Source organism: Rhinatrema bivittatum, chromosome 3 (genome assembly GCF_901001135.1).
Source record: "Rhinatrema bivittatum chromosome 3, aRhiBiv1.1, whole genome shotgun sequence".
NCBI classification, from domain to species: Eukaryota; Metazoa; Chordata; class Amphibia; order Gymnophiona; family Rhinatrematidae; genus Rhinatrema; species Rhinatrema bivittatum.
The window spans coordinates 128096801-128119270 of NC_042617.1; positions in this window are offsets into that span (position 1 = coordinate 128096801).

Genomic DNA, 22470 nt, shown 5'->3' on the forward strand with positions numbered 1-22470 from the left:
GCAAACAAAAGTACGCTGGATTTTAGTAGATACGCGCGGAGCCGCGTGTATCTGCTAAAATCCTGGATCGGCGCGCGCAAGGCTATCGATTTTGTATAGCCGGCGCGCGCCGAACCGCCCAGCCTACCCCCATTCCCTCCGAGGCCGCTCCGAAATCGGAGCTGCCTCGGAGGGAACTTCCTTTTGCCCTCCCCTCACCTTCCCCTCCCTTCCCCTACCTAACCCACCCACCCGGCCCTGTCTAAGCCCCCACCTTACATTTGTCGGGGGATTTACGCCTCCCGGAGGGAGGCGTAAATCCCCGCGCGCCAGCGGGCCTCTTGCGCGCCGGGCCACGACCTGGGGGCGGGTCCGCAGGGCGCGGCCACGCCCCCGTACCGCCCGGGCCGTAGCCCACGCCCCCGTACCCGCCCCCAAAACGCTGCCGACACGCCCCCGAAACGCCGCGATGACCGGGCCCGCCCCCGACACGCCCCCCTCGGAGAAACCCCGGGACTTACGCGAGTCCCGGGGCTCTGCGCACGCCGGTAGGCCTATGTAAAATAGGCTCACCGGCGCGCAGGGCCCTGCTCGCCTACATCCGCCCGGTTTTGGGCGGATTTAGGCGAGCAGGGCTCTGAAAATCCGCCCTATTTGCAAAGTAGTGTGTACTCTTTCTGAAATGTAACGAAAAGAATAAAAAATAAAATGGGAAAATATTAACGACAACAAAAATTGACTCCCAAACCACATGACACAAAAAACATTTTCTTGGCATGAACACCTCTATTTTCCCACAGACACAGAATTGGAGAAAAGCCTTAGTAAATGGTAGGGATGCACATTTGTTATCAATGAAATAGGAAATGCCACTGTCATTTTCTATTTTTTTCATTTTTTTTAAAGTGAAATGATAGAAAATCAACAGAACTAACTTGATTTTCTTGTTTAGTTTTGGAAAACAAAAAAAAAAAAACATGCCTGAGGCCAGGGGCTCGCCTAGGGGTAGGCCAAGTCCCAATTGAGGGGGTGTGGCACCCCCCCCCCCCCCCCCCGAGTGCAACACCGGCACCTTGGCCTAGTCCTAGACTCTAGGCTGAGCCCTGCCTACGCAATGTAGGGACTACAGCCTATGCCTGGTCATGAGGCCAGGGTCATTTAAAGTTCTTTACAACAGAATGGCACCCTTCTGAGGAGGAAAGTGCCAGAGTTAAGTTACTCTGGTATGTCCTCAAATGGACAAAGTAATTTTAAGAAGAAAGAATAGGAGCTCTGCTGCCTAGTCGCTGGCCTTCAGCATTAGGTCAGGCTCCGGTATTGGGCCTGGGCTATGGCAGTGACCCCAGCATTGGGACCATGTCTCTGGGTTTGGTCCCAACATCGGGCCTGGGCCTGAGCCAATACAGAGACCTTGGTATTGGGACTGGACCTCCAGGCTGAGCCCCAGTATCAGGCCTGGGCCTGGGCCTTGGTCTAAGCTGAGGCTTAGACATTGGGACCAAGAATCTGGGCTGGGTCCTGGCATCTGGCCTGATCTTAGACCAAGGCTGAGGCCCAGCATCTGCCCTAGGCCCCAGCTTTGGCATTGGGACCAGTCTTCCAAGCTGGGCCTTAGCATGAGGCCTAGGCCATGGTCACAGTGTCCTCCTTGGCCTAGGCTTACGCAAAGTCGAGGCTTTGGCTTGTGTCTAGGACTCATTGGATCTTGTCCCCAGACCAGGTTAAGTGAGGTCTGGGGAGAATCCTGGACCCTGCATTTTTTCTGGGTGGGAGGGATGGACTGTGGAGAGGTATTAGGAGGCCCCCTTTCTGTTTTTAAGTCAATTTTTTGGGAGGTTTGTAAAAAAATGTTTATTTCATTTTTGTAAACAAAAGAAAATGAAGTAAACATTAAACAAAACTAAATTTGTGGTAAAAACCCCTAATAAATTAAAAAATGAAATGAATGTTTTTCCTAGATCATCTCTAGTAAATGAGGACCTAAATTTGTAAACTCTGATGTTTTACAATTGGAGATTTTCCTTAATGATAAATCTTTTTGATATTTTCTAGCAATCAAGTGACTATAGATTATGGCAACTTTATTGGATATGTCTCCGAGGCATTAATCCTTTTCTTCTTAATATTATTATATCTGCTTGTTTTCTATCTCCACCCTTTGATTTCCCCAACTGAGAACTTGTACTTTTATTATTACTAATTTGTGATTTCTTGCTTTTCTTAATTGCATGTTCTTTGTATATGTATAAAATTCATTATGAATACATTTTGTTTTTCTTTCTTTTTTTTTTTCTAAAAAAAGGACTCTGGGGTGATCTGGGACACTATAGAGGAGTGAGTCTGATATTAGTGCTATGAAAAATTGTAGAAAATATTCTAATGAACAAAATTACTGAACTTAGAGACTGACGTGGTTTAATGGCACACAGCCAACAGGGATTTACCTAAGGAAATCCTTGCCTCATCAATCTGCTTCATTTTTTTGAAGGGGGTTAATAAACATGTAGATAATGATGAGCCAGTGGATATAGTATATCTGGATTTTAGGAGGCATTTGACAATGTCCATCATGGCAGAATCCTGAAAATTGAAAAAGTCATGATATATAGATTTTCACTGGCACCTATGTTCCTTGTACCTCCCCTGAGCGAAGTTGAAGTTTCATTGTAAACCGATATGATTTGTATCTTTACAGGAATGTCGGTATAGAAAAAAATAAAAATAAATAAATAAATACATAAATATTTGGCAGAAATGAATACAAAATTTTCAGGAGTTTTTCTGATGTACAAATCTAACATCCATAAGGTAACACACGTGGTTTTCACTTTTTCCTAGTTCCTTTCTTTTCAAAGCTTAACTATACTTTCAACAATTATCACTGGCATTTGTCCTAGTCTAAACCTTTTAATTGCTTATTTAAATGGTGGAGGATTCAAACATATTCATCTTTTGCTCTAATTGGAACATTTTTCTCACTAATCCATTCCTTTTGTATAGCCTCTAAAGGCTAATTATTGTTTGCTTGCATACTCTGTAGGCAGATTTTTGCATTTCATAATCACAGTACCAAAAATGTTGAATTTGGTACTCTTTCATTCAGTTTGTTACCAGTGATATATAGTCATTAGCATGGCCTATATCTCATGTTGGAACTCGAAACTCAATTAGAAATGTGGAAAAGTGTCCCTTTGATGTTTTTTTTTTTATTGTTGAACTAAAACATCTCAAATCTTCAGAGGGATAGCTATGCTAGTCTGCTGTGGCAAAAACGGAAAGAGCCAGGTGACACTTCGTAGATTAGTCTATGAGGTGCTACCCTCCTCTTGTCATTTTTTTAAAAATCTCAGTTCATGTATTTTGTTAATTCCTTTCTTTGTTGTAGCTAATATCGCTAAGTAAATTATAATTTAACTTCATGTAAGTACTTATATTCAGATGTTTATTTATTAAAAATGACTGTGTACAAGTTTGATATTATCAGGTAATTCAACTATATGTACTACTTTTTGTTCAAACCGGTATATGGCTTCAAGGAACCAACATTATGGGGCAGATTTTCAAAGGGGTACGCGCGTAAGATATGCGGTATCCCCCGAAAACCTGCCCCAAGCTCCCCCTGCAACGCCGAGCCTTTGTTGCATAGGCTGCCAGCGTGCGCAAAATCCCGGGACGCGCGTAAGTCCCAGGGCTTTCCTGGGGGGCGTGTCGGGAGCATGTTCGGGGGCGTGTCATGGTGACGCATCATTGGGGGTGTTCTGGGGGCGGGGCCACGGGCATGGTTCTGACCTGGGGCGTGGCTGCGGCCTCCGGACCAGCCCCCGGACCAGAACATGGCGTTCCGGCAGCCGGCCTGGCGCGCACAAGTTACGCCTGCCTCGGGCAGGCGTAATTTTTGGAATAAAGGTAGGGGTGGGGATTAGTTAGAGCCAGGGGGTGGGTTAGGTAGGGGAAGGTGGGGGGAGGTGGAAGGAAAGTTCCCTTCGAGGCTGCTCCGATTTTGGAGCAGCCTCGGAGGGAACGGAGGCAGGCTGCGCGGCTCGGTGTGCGCAGGCTGCCGATTTTACGCAGCCTTGCACGCACTGACCCCGGATTTTAAAAGATACATGCGGCTACGCGCGTATCTATTAAAATCCGGCGTACTTTTGTTTGCGCCGGTCGCACTAACAAAAGTACGCGCGGGTGTAGTTTATTAAAATCTGCCCCTATGTGTTTCAATTTGATAAGTATAATTTATGTAATCTATGATTTCAATTTAATGGCATCTTTATACTGACACTCACCTCCACCCAGGAGGGCAACACTCCCTGGTAAGGTAGCAAGGTGCAAGACTTTGGAAATTGCAGCTTATCTGAAGTGGCATTACAAAATAATGGTTATTACAACCACAATATTGATAGTGGCATTAGGTTAGAATGGTCATTGTGATCCCAAGGCCTTGGGACTAAAAGTTATTCTTGTTCATTGTATAAGCAATGCTGTACAGCTGTCTTAAAAGACTATTGTGTAATCCCATTACAAGCCTTAAATGTAGCACGCATATATAAATGCTTTATTTAAAGCAGTAATTCATTTTTCAGCTTAAAAAAAAATAGGAAGAAAATACTGCTTGCTTTTATTTTGACTATTCATTTACATTCACTGAATCTTGACCACAATCATGCTAAACATTTTCAATGGGATCGGCCATGGTAGTCATCCTTATGTCTAGCAATATCTAATAAGTGTTTCTGAAAGCATATAATGCCCACGTCATCATCTTTCATTTCTGGTCAGCATTATTTATTCATTTGTTCAATTTTTTTTATATACCGCCATTCCAAGTGAAGATCGCATTATAGGCAGCCAATTACATTCACTTAAAAGAAGATAATCTTTCAGTGGAAAGTTTCCCCACCTAACGTCAAGAGGTTAGGATTCCTAGGTAAAGCAGGGAGGGGTGAGGTTTTGTAAGTTGTAACCCACTTGAAATAGAATTGTGCCATAATGGCCTTGCAATCATAATTTAGATAAATGTACCATTTTCTCAGGTCCCAACTGATGAATAATACGTACAATAGCTCGGTTATAATGACTGTCAATTGCAAGTCACTGCATGGAAGTTAGATTTGCCTGTTTGCTCAGATATTCCCAACCTTTTTTGTGTCATAGCACACCCAGCACAGGGTTTGTTTGATTGTGGCGCACCACCATATTTACAATCATCTTCTCTTCCCTCCCAACCCACCTCTGGCATCATCACCTTCCCTCTCCTTCTACACATGCTATCATCACTCTCCCTTCTCTTTTCCTCTACTCCTGGCACCATCACCTTCCTTTAGCCCCCTAGCATCATCAACATATCCTCCTTTCTTCCTTCTTCCTTCTTTCTTCTTCCCTCTTCCCCACCACCTGGTATCATCACTTCTTTTCCTATCCCTCCACATCTCCAGGCATCATCACTTCTTTTCCTTTCCCCTGACATTTTCATTTCCTCTTCCCTTCTCTCTCCTCCACACCCAGGCATCATCACTGTCTCTCTCCCTCCATCCATATGGCATCACCACCACCTCCTCTTCCTTCTCCCTTCACCCTTCTGGCATCATCACTACCATCTCTTCCCTTTCTCCTGACATCACCTTGTTTCCCTCCCTCTTCCCCAACCCCTCTTCCTCCACCCACTGGCATTATCTCTTTCTCTTCTTTCTCCCTCCACCCCCTGGCAACATCATTACTTTTTTCTTCCCTTCCCTTTTTTTCCACCCTTCTGGCATCATCATTATCAGCTTAATCTCTCTCCCCTGGCATCATCACTGCCTTCTCTTCCCTTTATCTCCACCCTTTTGGCATCATCACCTTCTCTTCCTTCTCACCTGGCATCATCACCACCTTCTTCCTCCACCCACTTGACATCATCACCACTTTCTCTCCCTTTCCTCTCTCTCTCTCCATCCTTCTGGCATCATCACTACCTTCTCTTCCCTTTCCTCTGGCATTATCACCTTCTTCCCTTCTCTCTCCCTCCCTCAAACCCTAGCACACAGTTTTCTCCTTCCTCCCCTGGAATCATTCCCAATTTATCTTCCCTTCCCTCTACACCTCTGGCACCATCATCATCTTAATTTTCCCTCTCTCCTGGCATTATGACCTTCCCTTCCCTCTCCTTCTACCCCTCTGGTATACCATAACCTTCCTTGTCCAGCCACCCAGCCCCAGTCTAGCCCTTATCATCATCTTCCCTCTTTCCCACCCCCCTTCCATCAGAACCTTCCCTCCCCTTATCTCCATGGCATCAACACCTTCCTTTCCCTTCCATCTCTCCCACACCCTATGACACATTCATCTTTCCCTCCCCCCACAACCCTTAGTGGATTTAGCTGTCTTTCCCCCACCCCCACCCCCCAACCAGAGCCAACATAAGTCTGAGCAGCACTTACTGCTGCTGCTGCCTCTTCTGCCAGCTTGTCTCTGCAATAGTAACAGCACAAGCCCAGTATGTCTTACAAGAGAGAGCTAGAACAGAAGGAACCGGTATCAGCAGAAAGTGCTGCTCTCCGATGCCCTCTGCTGGCAAGAGGACATTCTGCAGGCTAGGAAGGGAAAAAAATGGAAAATTGCCGGTGCCTCTTCTTTTCATATCCAGCTCTTCTTGTGGCACATCTGCAGGTCAGTCACGGCACACAAGTATGCTGCGGCACATTGGTTGGTAAGCACTGTGTTAGCTTACAAAAAAGAGTTAACAAGCAATCCAAACTTCATGGGAAGCATACAACTAGTCATTTCCTGTTGAAAATATTTGTTCAGAAATAAGACAGGACCAGAAAAGCATGTGTAATATAATAATCTCATAAGAACATAAGTCATGCCATACTGGGTGAGACAATAGGTCCAACAAGCCCTGTATTCTATATACAACAGTGGTCAAGTGAATTTTGCATGGGAAAGTAAGTGTAAGCAGGGTTGGAAAATAGGCCCAGCTTAGTGAAAAAAAAACAGTTGAGATGCTGTCTGGAAGGAAGTTGGTAGCAGCCAGTTGTCCCATTTTTCCACTGTGCAAAAAAGGTTTTAAAAGTGTCAAAATCTCTCCCATAATCACTACTGTTGTGCAACTGCATCAGCAAGCACATCTGGAATAATGCCAGCCGCTAGCAGGAGCAAATATATTTGGGCCCAAGGTGCTGTGGGAGGCAAGCAAAAGGTGTGTTTGTGTGTTTGTCTTCCTTCAGAGTTGAAATATGACCTCCTACTTAACCTCTTCCACAGAGCCTTCAATGTGGAAAGGAGCAATAGCAATCCCCGGCTACTCCTACCCTGCTGGCTCCTGATATACAATGCTGCTAGCCGGCCCCAAGTACAGCATTATTTTCGTGGCAGGCCTGTACGAACACATGACTATACAGAAAAATGGAGCTGGCAAATCTTGAGACTGGAGCAAGATTTTTTGATTTTATGGCCACTTGCTTTATGGCTGTAAATACTGGCACCGATCTCTGGGCCAGCACCATTGGGTGTTGGGAGCCAGCAGAGTAGGAGCGACTGCCCCTTTCTTCTTTGAATTGTAATGTTTATTTCAGGTCAGCAAATGAACTGAAATTAGCATTAAACACATCCAACTCAAAGAAAAACAAACTGAAATGAAAATTCTCACCCTTATAGTATTCTGCTGAATACATGTTTTGGAGTATGTCTGTGTCTAGAGTGAAGGGCATACTTTGAACATCTGTGAAGGCCTGGCTTCCTGGTGCTACCATGCTAAATGGTTTTTTTTTTTTAGCCATCAGGAATATCTCCCGAATGTCAGCTTTTACAACTTTTACTACTCAGTTTCATCCATCATTTGACTCTAAAGGCTAAAAAGGGTTTGGGGTGAACTGAACATTTTGGTTGTTGAACAAGATTGCTTTTATTATGAATCCCTTAAGTTGGATTATACCATCCGTAATTGCAACTGCATATTGAAATACTTTATTACATCCTGGGGACCTTTCAATTTATTAAGTCTACCATAACTGTCTAACGTATTTTCTGATGAAAATATGGCTCTCTATGTCTGTGCTCGTTTGATGGAAGTAGACAGCAGTGGCCATCAATCTACAATAACAGTTAACCTGGCCTTGGAAACATTTCTGTCTAAGCTGTGTACAAGTCATCTGAGACCCACTTTTTATGCTTTTCTACTGCATTATTCTTTTGATTTATCTATGTAGGGACTGTAATATCAGTCATATTGAACTGATTTAGCTCTAGCAATGACATCAAAGTTATGTTAGGTGCAAAAAAGCCAAGACTACCTCTGTAATATCCAGACTTGGAACAATATGTTATCATTCATTCAATCATTTACTATCACATTGCTTTATTTCTATTAATATTTTTCATATGAATGTATTTGTATCTTTCTTCCTTAATTAATATTAGTGGCTTGGAAGAATTTATAGAATTCTTTCAAATCTTAATGTTACCTTTACATATGTTATGTTCCTTTTGTTATATGTTGAGGTTTCTTTATTGAACAAAAACATATTTCAACAATAGCATAATGCGAATAAACCATCAGAGGGAGAGCCATCAGTGATGTCACATCACCATTAGAATACAGCACTTGTATCATCACATGCTCTACTTTGCAATTCCATGTACAACTCTGTTGGTTGACACATCTTAACCAGCTTCCCAATTCTGTTTAGCTTTGTTGCAGCCACTGCTTCACATTTATAAGACATGCATGTAAGTTTTTTTGATACTGATCTGGCTCAATATAGTTGCTCATGGTCAGAATCAGTTGTGTGCAGTAGGGACCCCTATGCATCCAGGAGAAACACTTACTGTAAAGTAGAAATAGCTCAGCACTTTTCTGTGGCAACATGCAAAGATAACTGGGAAACTGAGATAGAAAAACAATAAACATATATGCAATTATATCATTTTGTATATTGGGACCATGCTGGTGTGTCATGCACATTGAGAAGAAGATGGAGGCTAAGATTTACTAGTACAAGCTACATCCTATCTAGGTAACCCTTACGGACACACTCTTTCCCATGTAGGGACAGATGGCACATCTGAGGCTGTCTGGTCTGGAGGATGACCTTTAGCTATCCAACAATGCATTCTGTGTTCTATCAATACTCTAAGTCCAGTATACTACTATTTTTACCCAAAAGATCCTTACCAGGAAAATATTTCTCTTATAAAAATATGTGATTGTTAGTGAGTATAGGATGAAGGACCTAACCATTTTGCTTAAACCTCCCCATTTGAGATGCCACAGTATTTCTGGAGAGGGGAGGAATAGGAGAAAGAAAAGCTGTATTCTTTTCCTCTGCAGTGTGTGGTAGGAGTGGCACCTCAGTAAGGTCTCTTCTTTAGCAGAAAAAACATTTATTTATTTTTGTTGTCATATTTTTTCTTACTTAATATCAAGATACTCAAAGTAGGTTGAATTAAATATATAATAAAACAATTGAAAGAAAAAGATCCCTAATAAAAATTATTCAAAGATTACCATATAACATTATATAGCAACATAATCACAAAATGCCAAGCAATGTAGACAGGCCTTCAAACAATAAAGCAAATGTACACCCAAAAAGATCAACAAATAACAGCAACAAAATTATAAAGCTGCCATGATGCAAAAAAGGAAACCTCAACAGACCGAAAATAAAACCAATCAGTGTTGCTGTTCTGGCCGTGAGCACCGTGGCCAGGCCCTTACCTCCGGGTTCCCGGACCTGCTCCCGCTTCCAGAGGCCTGGTTTGCGGCCTGGTTGGTAGCATCCCCGCTGGGGCTGTGCCGCTGCAAGCCCTCCCATGGACGCCCGGCTCCTAGGCGCGCGCGCATGCCACTTGGGCGCTTTTCTAGGCCGTTTCCCGCCAGTGGTGACTCCGCCCAACTTCTGACGTCAGACGCCGTGGCCTTGATAAGCCGGCCGCGGCCATCCAGTCTTTGCCTTGCAACAGGTTAGCCTCCTGGTTTCCTGTTGCGCTGTGCCCCGGAGTGAATCGCCTTGCTTCGTCACTCCGTTCCTGCTACAGTACCTGCTGGTTCCTGCTCACTTGCTACAGTACCTGCTGGTTCGTGCTTGCTTGCTCAGTACCGGTTTTGTTCCCGCCAGCCTGCTACAGTACCCGGATGGCCCCAGTCCGCCTGCTATAGTTCCTGCCTGGTTCCAGTACCCGAGTCTCGCTACAGTTCCTGTCTGGTTCCAGAACCCGAACCCAGTTACAGTATTGCTACTGTCTTAGTCTGGTTCCAGTTACCCATCTTGATCCACAACCCGCCTAAGTCCCAGCGGCCGGGCCCCTACGGGCTCCTCCCGGGGGGCTTCGGCTTCCAAGGGTGAAGCCACCTAAGTTCCAGCGGTTGGGCTCCTTCGGGCTCCTCCCGGGGGAGTACCAGCTTCCAGGGTGAAGAACATCTACGTCCAGCCTGAACATCTACCTCCCGGCCTGCTATTCATTAGAGACTTTGACCATCTTTCCCCATCTCCAGCAGGTCGGCCCAAGGGTCCACTAAACAGAGACTCCCATAACAATCAGCTAGCAAAAAGCTTAGGGGTAGATTTTAAAAGAAGCATGCACGGCCTACATGTGTGCACACTACCTGGTGCGTGTACATGTACGCCCAATTTTATAACATGCGTGCACATGTTACAAAATCCGGGGTCAGCACGCACAAGGGGGTGCACAATTATGCACCTTGTGCGCGCCGAGCCGCGCTGCCTTCCCCCATTCCCTTCCTCCCTAACCTGACCTTCCAACCCCTTTCCTTAACCTTTCCTCCCCCTAGCCCTACTCTAACCCCCCCAAATTTTTAATTTACCTTTTGTGCCTGCCTCTGGGCAGGTGCAAGTTGTGCGTGCCAGCCGACTGCCGGCACACGATCCCAAGCACAGCGGCAAATGGACGCTGTGCCTGGAGCCTCTGACCCCGCCCTGCCCCACCCCACCCACATCCCGCTCCCATCCTGCCCCTTTAGCAAAGCCCCGGGACTTACACACATCCCGGGGCTTTACGCACGTCGCCGGGCCTTTTGAAAATAGGCCCGGCGCGCTTAACCTTTTTAAAATCTGGCCCATTATGTATTATTTATTTGAACTGGTTTCTCAGGAAGCATTCCAGGAAACCGCAATATTTTACTGCACTATATTTCTGTGGAGAAGGGAGTGTGCATCAGCTGTTCCAGGTGATGCAAAGTAGGAATCTACATGGATATTTTTTCTTTTTGTTTTGTTTTCCAGTTTTTTTAATTTGTTTGTGGTTTCATGTCTTTAAAATGAAAAAGCAAACAAAATAGAACAAAATGAAAAACATAAGAAAAATAAAGTTGATTCTGCAGCCAAGCCTCCCCCCCAAAAAAAACACACACACATACATAAAAGGTGCTCTCCTGCTTCTCCCCCAACCCTGAACTCTCTTACCATGTAACTGGAAATTTCTTCATGGGGCAGAAGCAATCCCAAGTTGTTTCTGCCCTACCGACAGACTGAGACTGGCACCCTTGTTCATTTTTGGCATACCAAATGGCACTGGCCAGGTTCAGGTTTTCTCTAATGAGGATACTGAATGGGGATTACAAAAGAATTATTTGCATCCCTAAATATATCAATTAATCCAACATTTTTTGAGTGTCAGGTGACAGGCAATTCTTATAGAAGTCAGTTTATAAAATCATAATGCCATATGTTAAATTACGTTCCAAACCCAAAATGTTAGAAAGAATGAACCATCTGCTAGATCAGAAATATTCTATGTTGATGCAATACAATATCAGCAAAGAAAAGAGTCAGCTAACAGGGTCATTCATCAAAATGCCTTATGGCATTACCCGCAATAACACCGTAACGCACGTGATATTTATCACAACACGCAGCATGAATGCAAATTTCTCAAATTTATTCAAAGGGCCGGGATTTCAGAGGGGTTTGGGTTGGATCAGTGAAAATGAGGGGCATTATCACACCATGCGATAGCATAACGCACGATATCGCATGCTGTTAATACCAGAAATAACTATGCCTTTGTAACTGTGCGATATGCTGTGCGAATTGCCTGAAACGTCTAAAAAACAATTTGAGATAAATATTGCAAATTCCATTTCAAGCATTTTTGGGCAGGGAAGGAGAGAGAGAGAGAGAGCCTCTGGGGTGACACACATAGTAGTCAACTATTTATACTACTATAGGAGGGCCAGCTAGTAACTCAAGGTGAGGTTTTGGTGGTGGTGTAGGGTTTTGGTGCCAGTTTTACATGCAGAGTGAGACGTACGTACAGCACTGTAGACCTCAGTGAAGATTTGACATCATTTGGAGTGAGGAAAGTCACATAAAGATGAGATTTCTACATTGTTCTCTCACCCTAGCTTGATGGACTCTCTACCAGGAAACTAGAGGTGGTCTGTAGCTGTTCTGATATAAACTCCCTACAGCCTCAATTATAGGGTAAAGGGAGTTTGGGCTTTGGTGAGATAGTGGGTGAATGGTGCTGGGGAGGACATTTTTAACTGGCTTTTTTTGTTGGGTTAATTCCTATTGTCTTGGCTCCTTCAAATTCTTGGATTACATCATGATCAGGCTGAGAGAACTTTGCTCAGGATTTTTTCTCCTGCTCAGAACTACTCATGCAAAACTTCAGTTTCATACTTGTCACCTTGCTTGTTCAGTTGGGAGATCAGGCTGGGATTCTAGAATGGAAATGAAAACAGTAAGACAGAGAACCAGGAAATAGGCAGGGAACATGGCGTGGACAGGCCAGTGCAGCAGCAGGAACAAGAAAGGCACTTGGCAACAACATACTCACAGCAAGGTGCTAAGGGTCAATAACATTTGCAAGGTCATTTGTTCTCTATAGCTGTACACTCAGTCCTCCTGCCATTTGCATGGAAATTCTGGGAAACATATCAGAGGGGGAGGTATCTTCTTGAGGCTGTATCTGAATAAATAAGTGAATGTAGACTTTATAAAGATGAACTTATCATGAAGCAAAGCTGGATGCTGAGTTAACACCTGTAGGGAGTATTCTTTAGCCTCAAAAGCAGTCTTGGCTCCAGTTCAGGATATCATGCCTTACTCCACAAAAGGAACTTCAGCTGAAGTTGTAGTGGACTATTTTCCCCCGGGGGGGGGGGGGGGCACATTGCCTAAAGCTGAATTGGACTCTCTGCCTGAGACAACCCAGCTTGACTTAGCATCTGTGAGGACCTCGTCTGCTCTTGATCTACATCCCAAATCCACATCAGCTAGTTTTGATCCTGTTATCCTCCTAGAGGTCAAAATTCAGTAATCCAGTGAGTGGACAAGTTATCCAGCTATAGTCAGCGAAATAATTTGTCCAAAATATTCAGTGGGATAAGCATCCCACTGAATAACCTTGATTAAAGTTATCCAACAACCTGTATCCAGATATCTTTAAACCTAACTGGCCATCGTTTAAATATCATAGATTAGGATTTAAGATATCCACATTGTATGTCCAAATAACTTTAGCCTTAACTGGCTTTATTCAAAAGAATATTGAGGATAAAAGAAAAAAAAAGGCACAGGTCTAGTGACTTTATTATTTACCTCCCTACACCCAATCTTGAAATGCAGGACCGTGCCTGAAGCCCTCCAAAAAACCCTCACATTTATTTAGTGATTTAAAAATATTTATTAATTCACTTACAGATTTCAATAAATTGCCAAGTGATGTAAAAATTGAAACATCAAATTACAATATATAAAAACTAAACAAAATTAAAATATAATTTCTACAGCATAAAACATCATCACAACTGGACCATTTAGCTATCATGAATAAAATTAATCTCCAGTCTTATTTAGAGATTTATGTTTTTATTTATTTATAGGGTCCAGTGTTGGTCTCCACCTTTCCCTTCTCCCTGCCAGGTCTTGTCTAAATGCAATTAAAATGTGCCTTCCTATGCCCTCCTTCCTTTCTCCTTCTCTTTCCTACCCCAGCACCCCAATCCTAATGCTCCCACTCTCCTGGTACCTTAAATTTGTAAGATTTTCAGCCTGGATCATGATAGCAGCCTGTTGTGACCCAGGTCCATCACTTCTACAGTCCAAATGAGAGCACTTTTAGCCATCATTATTCTCCTAGAAACCATAGAAGCACCAGATCCAGGCTGCAGTAGGCTTGTACTGTGATCCAGGTTAAAGAACTTAAATAGCCGAAGCATACAGCAGAAAATAATAATCGGCTATAGATTAAGGGTTAACGGGTATTGGACGGGTCTACAAAGTGTAAGTTACAAACCTGGAGAAACAATTGAACAAATAAAGAAAGAGATTGCTTTGGCCATTAAGAAAGAGGATACAAGGAGAGGTTCTTGTATCATCGATTTCATATCTAAGTGAACTGCAAGTAAATCTCATTGGATTATTTAACTGTTTAGGAGTTCAAACGATTGGACCAGCCATGCTGACAAAGACATTGTTGATCAAGGAGAACATTTAATAAAGGCAAATGGATACAGCAAAGAGGGTTACGCTTTAAAAATTTTTTTATAATACACATAAAAATATATAAAAAATAGAAGAATTAATTTAATAAAGAAGAGTGTGGGAGGGTGGTAAGTTCATGATTACATTTACATGAAAACTGAAGTAAGGCCGTGGAGGCGTGTATCAGAATACGTATGAAACTTACCACATCCCATTACACATTTTTTTTTAAATAAAGCTGGTTTAGATTCATGAAATATTTATTGAACACATTATAGGGTGAGATTTTTTTGGGATATAATTGATATAATTTGTCTTACCTGTAGCGGAGATTTATCTATATAATTATTGTAATAAAGAGTTCCTGACATTTAGAAGATTCAGAGGTCAAGGCCTGTATGAAAAGACCTGTAAGCTTTTTATGCTGATGCTTATTATGTGCATGCCTGGTAACTATTCATTTATACTCATCCTAAGATTGTTGTGGATTAGTGGAATGGGCTGGGTAGGGGGGAGATATGCATAAATGTTTTCTTCTCTCATAGACATGTCCGTGTTCACTCTCATACTCTCTCTCACACACACACACTCTTGTTCACTCACACAGTCACATCTCTCCTTCTCCAACTCCTCCCATACATACATATTCATTCTAGTACACTCACACGCTCATTCTCATTCACACAATGCTCACTCGCATGCACATGCTAACTCTCTTGCACTCATCCTCACTTCTCTCCCTTTCCCACACACACTCTCTTTCACACTTTCCCTTCCCTCCCCTCTTCCTCAACCCACAAGCAGCAGCAGATTCCTCCTTCAGACCCATACAACCAATGGAATGAAAACTCTTAGTGGCAAAGACTGACTCTGCCCCTGCTCCATCTTCTGGCTAGCAAAGGCAAGGATTACTGTTATTTTTCCCATGGACTCATGTGAAAGATGTTCCACTTCTAGAACCCTACAGAATGCTACAGCTGCACAACCAGAGTTTTCCATTGTTTGGGTGGAGAGCAGACAATTCTTTTAGAATTACACAGTCTCCAGGTCAAACATGGATAGTTCACAGGTATAGTTACGTGATGTGAAAATACTGAAATTCAGTTTTAATCTTGTAAGTGGAAGGTTCATCTCAAGTATTTGCTAAATTTGTTCATGGAATGGAATTACAGTGGAAACTGACCTGGACTGGATAAGTGGACTGGATTTAAGCTTTGCCCCAACCATGAGTGCTTACAACCTTGATTGAAGTTACCTATTTATTTGTACATCGCTTAGGCCTTATTTATGTTAAGTGATTGATAAATTCGATAAATGAAAAAAAAATAGGTCATGGAATGTTTATCACCTTATCTATTAATAAACCATCATTAGACACCATTCTCAGTGTGGTTTGTACTACAGGAGCTTGTAAAGTGGCAGACAGCATATGTCAGTGTCTGTGAGAAACATGCAAAGAGATTGATTTTCTCTTGCAGTATAAGCAGAGGGGCCAGTGACTGAGTGTGATGGGGCAGTTTACTTTCCCCTTGCAAAAGAGCCAGTGACACTGTACTAATTCTTCTGTGTGTGTAGTCATCAAGCACACATTGAGGTGCTGGTGCCACTGTGCTGGCTACCATATCCCTAACTCTAGGCGTTCATGCCATTATTTGTGCTGCTTGGGTTATTCATGCCACTGTTGCTGCCCTTTACTCCACTTTTGGTGTCATGGAGTGTTCATGGCACTCCCGGTGTCTTGAGATGTTGTTACTTCTGCTGGTGATGCCTGTTTCATAAAATCTGGATGGAGAACCCCCAAAGGTAGCACCAAAAAATAGGACGCATTACTTCCCCATTGAAGTTAATGGAAACAAATGAAATGAATAGGGATGTGAATCGTTTTTTGACGATTTAAAATATCGTCTGATATATTTTAAATCGTCAAAAATCGTTAGGGCCACGATACAATACCAATTCCCCCGATTTATCGTCAAAAAATCGTAAATCGGGGGAAGGGGGAGAGCAGGAAACCGGCACACTAAATCGTGTAGTCTTCAGCCGGCGCCATTTTGCAAAATGGCCACCGCAAAATGGCGGCGGCCATAGACCAAAACGATTCGATGCAGGAGGTCGTTCCGGACTCCCGCTGGACTTTTGGCAAGTCTTGTGGGGGTCAGGAGGCCCCCCCAAGCTGGCCAAAAGTTCCTGGGGGTCCAGCGGGGGTCCGGGAGCGATCTCCTGCCGCAAATCATTTTCCGTACGGAAAATGATTTGCGGCAGGAGATCGCTCCCGGACCCCCGCTGGACCCCCAGGAACTTTTGGCCAGCTTGGGGGGGCCTCCTGACCCCCACAAGACTTGCCAAAGTCCAGCGGGGGTCCGGAACGACCTCCTGCATCGAATCGTTTTGGTCTATGGCCGCCGCCATTTTGCGGCGGCCATTTTGCAAAATGGCGCCGGCTGAAGACTACACGATTTAGTGTGCCGGTTTCCTGCTCTCCCCCTTCCCCCGATTTAGCTACGGACCACCGCTACGGAGGTAATTTAAGGCTACGGAGGTAATTTAAGCTACGGACCGCCGCTACGGACCCCCAGGTAATTTAAGGCATTTGGGGGGGGGGTGAGGGAGGGTGAGGGATTTAATTTAAAGGGTTGGGGTGGGTTTTAGGGGTTTTTAGTGTGCCGTGTTTTAGTGTGCCGCTGGACCCCCAGGTAATTTAAGGCATTTTGGGGGGGGGGTTCGGGAGGGGGGGGGATTTAATTTAAAGGGTCGGGGGTGGGTTTTAGGGGGTTTTAGTGTGCCGGCTCACAATTTTAACGATTTTCACGATACTTTACACACCCAAATGGCAACAATACGATTCCCTCCCCCTCCCAGCCGAAATCGATCGTTAAGACGATCGAGGACACGATTCACATCTCTAGAAATGAACGAGATTCTGTTCTGAACCAAATGAAACCAGAAACCAAACCAAAAGTCTTTTCTGTGACATGCGTATTGGAGAATTTAAAGCAGGGTTTGGTGGGAGGAAATCAGGACTGACACTCAGTATGAACCCCTTTTCCAAAGGGGTAACCCAAGAAGAAATTACATATATAAGACCTTTTTTCTCAAGTTCACTATAGATATGACATAATCTCAGTGACTGCACAACAGTCTTGATTATGTGTAGTAATAAAAAGATTTTGTTGTTCCACCAGAAATGATACATTTCTATTGTTCCTTTTATTCTCCCTCCTCCCCCAATTCCAAATAATCAGTATAGTGCTTGAAGTGCAGCTAGTGTTTTGGGGTTCCTGCCCTTTAGTTCCTGCTAATGTCAAGGCGCAAGTGTTCTCATTGGCTCCTTCCACCCATTTAAGATGTTGGTGAAAGTGAGAGTGTGGCTCTCCATATTAGCATAAGGATAATATGGATCATGCATATTGTAATGAAGCTGACCACTATATATTATATTTTTCCAAGAAGGGACAAATCTAAGAAGCTGCATAATTGGGGATTATAAGACTTTTCTGTAATAGGCAGAGCTTATGAAATGCAGTTTTGAAAATTAGATTGTGATTATTTTTGTTCACCACAACTGACAATTTTTGGCTGTACATTTTCCTAATTCCAGTTTGGGGTGAATCAAGCCTCTAGTGCGGAGGTATTCATCTCCTGTCCTCAACAGTTGAAATTTCAGGATATTTTTAATTAGTATTCATGAGATGTATTTGCATGCAATTGAGGTAGAGTGCATGCAGATCTGTCCATGCATATTCATGAAGGATATCCTGTGATTCTGACCAGTTTTTGTCTTCAAAGACCATCAATTAATACCACTGCTCTCATGAGCAAAGATGACACATTACAATACCATTACAAAATATAATGGGCCCTAGTTTGAGAAAATTAGTTCTTTAATTAACCAGTTTGTGCATGTCATTTGTAAAGGTATATACATAATTTGCTGATATCGTGTTTATTCAATTTCAACATAGCTAAAATATGTAGTTATTGACAATTGTATGCACATAGAAATTTTGTGAGTTTCAAGGGAAGGATTTGTTGGCCTGCAGCCAAATTGAAAAAAGAACATTTTGGATGTATTTTGAAAAGGTAAGAAAATGTGTTATATTGCTATCATGCCTGATTCCCACATTTTCTGACATTGTCAAAAGAACAAAAATAAATATTTTAAACCTAAACATATGTAGCATTGTCACAGGGTCACTGCCCGTGACCTGCTCTGGTTAACTGCCAGCTTGTCAGGAACAGCCACAGAGCCAGACACTTGCAATAAAATAATGTCTTTAATTTCTCATACTGTCTGTTTCTCCACAGTCAGTATCATTTAACCCCAGAGGCATAAGGTTCCTCCCAGACATATACAGGACACATTTATGTACAGACTGGCATCAACTTAATGTGTCAGTCAAAAGCATTTTCCCCCAATATATATTTTCAAGTTGTTGCATTTCCACAGCAGTCTCACTTAGCTTGCTTATTATCCCCCTTAAATCATAGCCCTTAGTTTATCATGATCTATGCTGGCTGGATCACAGCCTCCTCTTCCAAGAGAGTCTCTGCTTTGTCTATATGTAACCCATTCCCTGAGCACATAAAATAACGAGAGGATCTGAAAACATGCAGACTAAGAGTCAGGCTCTCTCTTTTATTATGTGGGTTCAGAAAAATGGGATCATATTGATTGTGAAGTGGACCCAGCTAGAGGTAGTAGGGTACGCTTTTCTTCTTGCCTGGTCAAGAAGTCCTTAAATACACTTCACAATCCTAAGTTCAGGAAGATACAATGTCTTCTCCATAGAATTAGACTTGTATTTATTAGAATTGTCAGGATTAGCATTTAGAACATAACAACAATACATGTCTCTAAGCCAGTTTACCCTAAAGAAGGTTCTATACCATGGGTGGTTTCAAACATGCCATAAAACTTAGCCTACCTAATATATTAATACTTATGGCTAATATACTTATCCCTGATCCCAACTTCGGGTGATTTTCCTCTGTTTACCTCTGAAGCAGGCTCTGGCTGGAGGACTGAAGAACCGTCTTGGAAGGAGGCTTGCTTCCGGGACTGGTGCTGGCAAAGCTGCCAGGATGCTCTTGGCTCCTCACTGCCTCAGACTGCATCACCGTTCGACCCCAGGAAGGGCGCTTCCTACCTACGGTCTCCTGGCTACACCTTGTCTTCTCCCTCCTTGATAGACGGGAGTGCTGGACTGCTTTGAGTCCACAAACTTTCTCCTTATTTGCCCTATCTTATACTTTCCAGCTGATAAATATGCATAAGCTCATGGATAATTATGTAGTGGGTGGACGGTCTCACAAGGTCAAGAAGTTAACCTTGTGAGACTGGAAAATTGACCTTGTGAGACTGTAAAATTGAACTTCTGAGTCTGGAAAATTGGGCATCAAAATGGCAGATGAAATTTAATGTGGATAAGTGCAAGGTGATGCACATAGGTAAAAATAACCCATGCTATAATTACACAATGTTAGGTTCCATATTAGGTGCTACAACCCAAGAAAGAGATCTAGGCGTCATAGTGGATAACACATTGAAATCATCAGTTCAGTGTGCTGCGGCAGTCAAAAAAGCAAACAGAATGTTGGGAATTATTAGAAAGGGAATGGTGAATTAAATGGAAAATGTCATAATGCCTCTATCGCTCCATGGCGAGACCGCAACTTGAATACTGTGGACAATTCTGGTCGCCGCATCTCAAAAAAGATATAATTGCAATGGAGAAGGTACAGAGAAGGGCTACCAAAATGATAAGGGGAATGAAACAACTCTCTTATGAGGAAAGACTAAAGAGGTTAGGACTTTTCAGCTTGGAGAAGAGACGGCTGAGGGGGGATATGATAGAGGTGTTTAAAATCATGAGAGGTCTAGAACGGGTAGATATGAATCGGTTATTTACTCTTTCGGATAATAGAAAGACTAGGAGGCACTCCATGAAGTTAGCATGTGGCACATTTAAAACTAATCGGAGAAAGTTCTTTTTTACTCAATGCACAATTAAACTCTGGAATTTGTTGCCAGAGTATGTGGTTAGTGCAGTTAGTATAGCTGTGTTTAAAAAAGGATTGGATAAGTTCTTGGAGGAGAAGTCCATTACCTGCTATTAATTAAATTGACTTAGAAAATAGCCACTGCTATTACTAGCAACGGTAACATGGAATAGACTTAGTTTTTGGGTACTTGCCAGGTTCCTATGGCCTGGATTGGCCACTGTTGGAAACAGGATGCTGGGCTTGATGGACCCTTGGTCTGACCCAGTATGGCATGTTCTTATGTTCTTATGTTCTTTTCCGCATTGCAGGTTTTTTATTACTCTCCTTTTCTTTGGGGGGGGTGGGGGGGGGAGGGGTCCTGCCATGTCTTGTCCGAGGCTGTATGCCAAGCTGTATGCCAGCATCAGTGTTTTCTCCATTTCAGAATGTTCCACTTTCATCTAAGGGTGCGGTTCCATCTGATCTCTGGACTTTTGCTTATGAGCTTAACTTGTCGCAATGTTCCTCTGCCTTGGTATTCTTTACACAGGAGTTTAGAAACAGGTAACTATCCTTCAGTTCTGGTTTAAAGTTCCCATCTGGGCAAAGTTTCTTTTCTTTATCTGTAACAGTGTTTTGGCCTGTCAGTATACTGTCAGCATATTTCTTGGCTATTTTGATTCATATTGGGTGCTTTCAGTGGTTAAACATAGGACATTTCCCTACATTTCTCCTTTCTTAAGCATAATGAGTCAGCAAGGGAGCTTATCACTGCTTAAGCCTAACTATCAGGCTACTATGTAGGCCTCAGCCGTATGACATGTATGACCACCAATGATGACATCATCAATAAGAGGTAGGAATAATGCAACAATAATAATAGTCATGGTACTTATAAGGAATCATAATAGTAATAATGAAATGGGAGTAATGTAATAATGTAATAGAATAACAGTGAATAAAACATCATTATAATGAGGAAAGGCAAAGTGGTAAAAGTATATTAAAGGAAGAAAAATGGGGAATAATAACGGGAAATATATATAAAGATGATAAGAAATAAGGAAATAATGAAGTTCTCACATGGTATCTACTGTAGAAATATGAGGTAGGGATATCATCTCAGACTTGAGGTAGAATGTATGTGTGTGTGCAACCCTCCTTTCCCTAGTCTGGAAAGTGATTAAAGTATTATCACTGATTGGTACCTCATACAGTGAAAGAGATGGGGGCTGTGGGTGGTCTTGCAAGTGCATAGCTTTATGGAGAGATCTTTCCTGTGTATGTCTTATGACGACCCTTACTCTTTTAAAGAGGGTGATTGAAAATAGCAGGTGGGCCACGATCACTATGGCTAGGGCAGGTAAGGCATAATGTATAGTCAGTTTGTAAAATATCTTCATCTCTGGAATCATAATTATAGTCAGCAATTTCTGCTATGTCTTTGTTTACAGACAAATCCACAGTATGAGAGTCTTTATAGCCTAAAAGATATACCAGATTTTCATCAAAACTGATTTCATGGCCCCAAAACACATCCAGGATTTCTATCTCTGTGGGAACTGGGTCTGGTTCTAGGTAGTATATGGTCACACCCCCTACAGTAGCAATTGAGTTCTTAAGTACTATGACTAAAGAAACATTACTAGGTAAGGGAACCTTACTGGCTTGTTAGAAATAGCAAGCTCTTTCAGAGGGTTGCTAACTAACTAAACATTATTTACAGCAGTAACCTTGGTTTCAGAGAATTCATCATACTTTGTCATGGTAATCTTACATTTCTCTCGGATGTTGTCCAAGGACAAACCACACAGAGCTTCTGTAGTATCCTTTAGGAAAGGCTTACTGGGACATAACCAATATATGTCTTTTGTTTGTTGGCTTAGGCCTAAATTATGAACTAAATATTGCTGTGGGTTGTCGCTCTGATAGGCTAGAAGGGCAGGGGTGTCTACATGCAGGTATACATTGTTTGTCCAAGTACCTACATTAATTACTAGTTTGAATTGGTAAACATTCTATGGTAAAATGAAAGGCAAATTTAAAACATATACAACCTCTATATTCTCAATGTCCACAT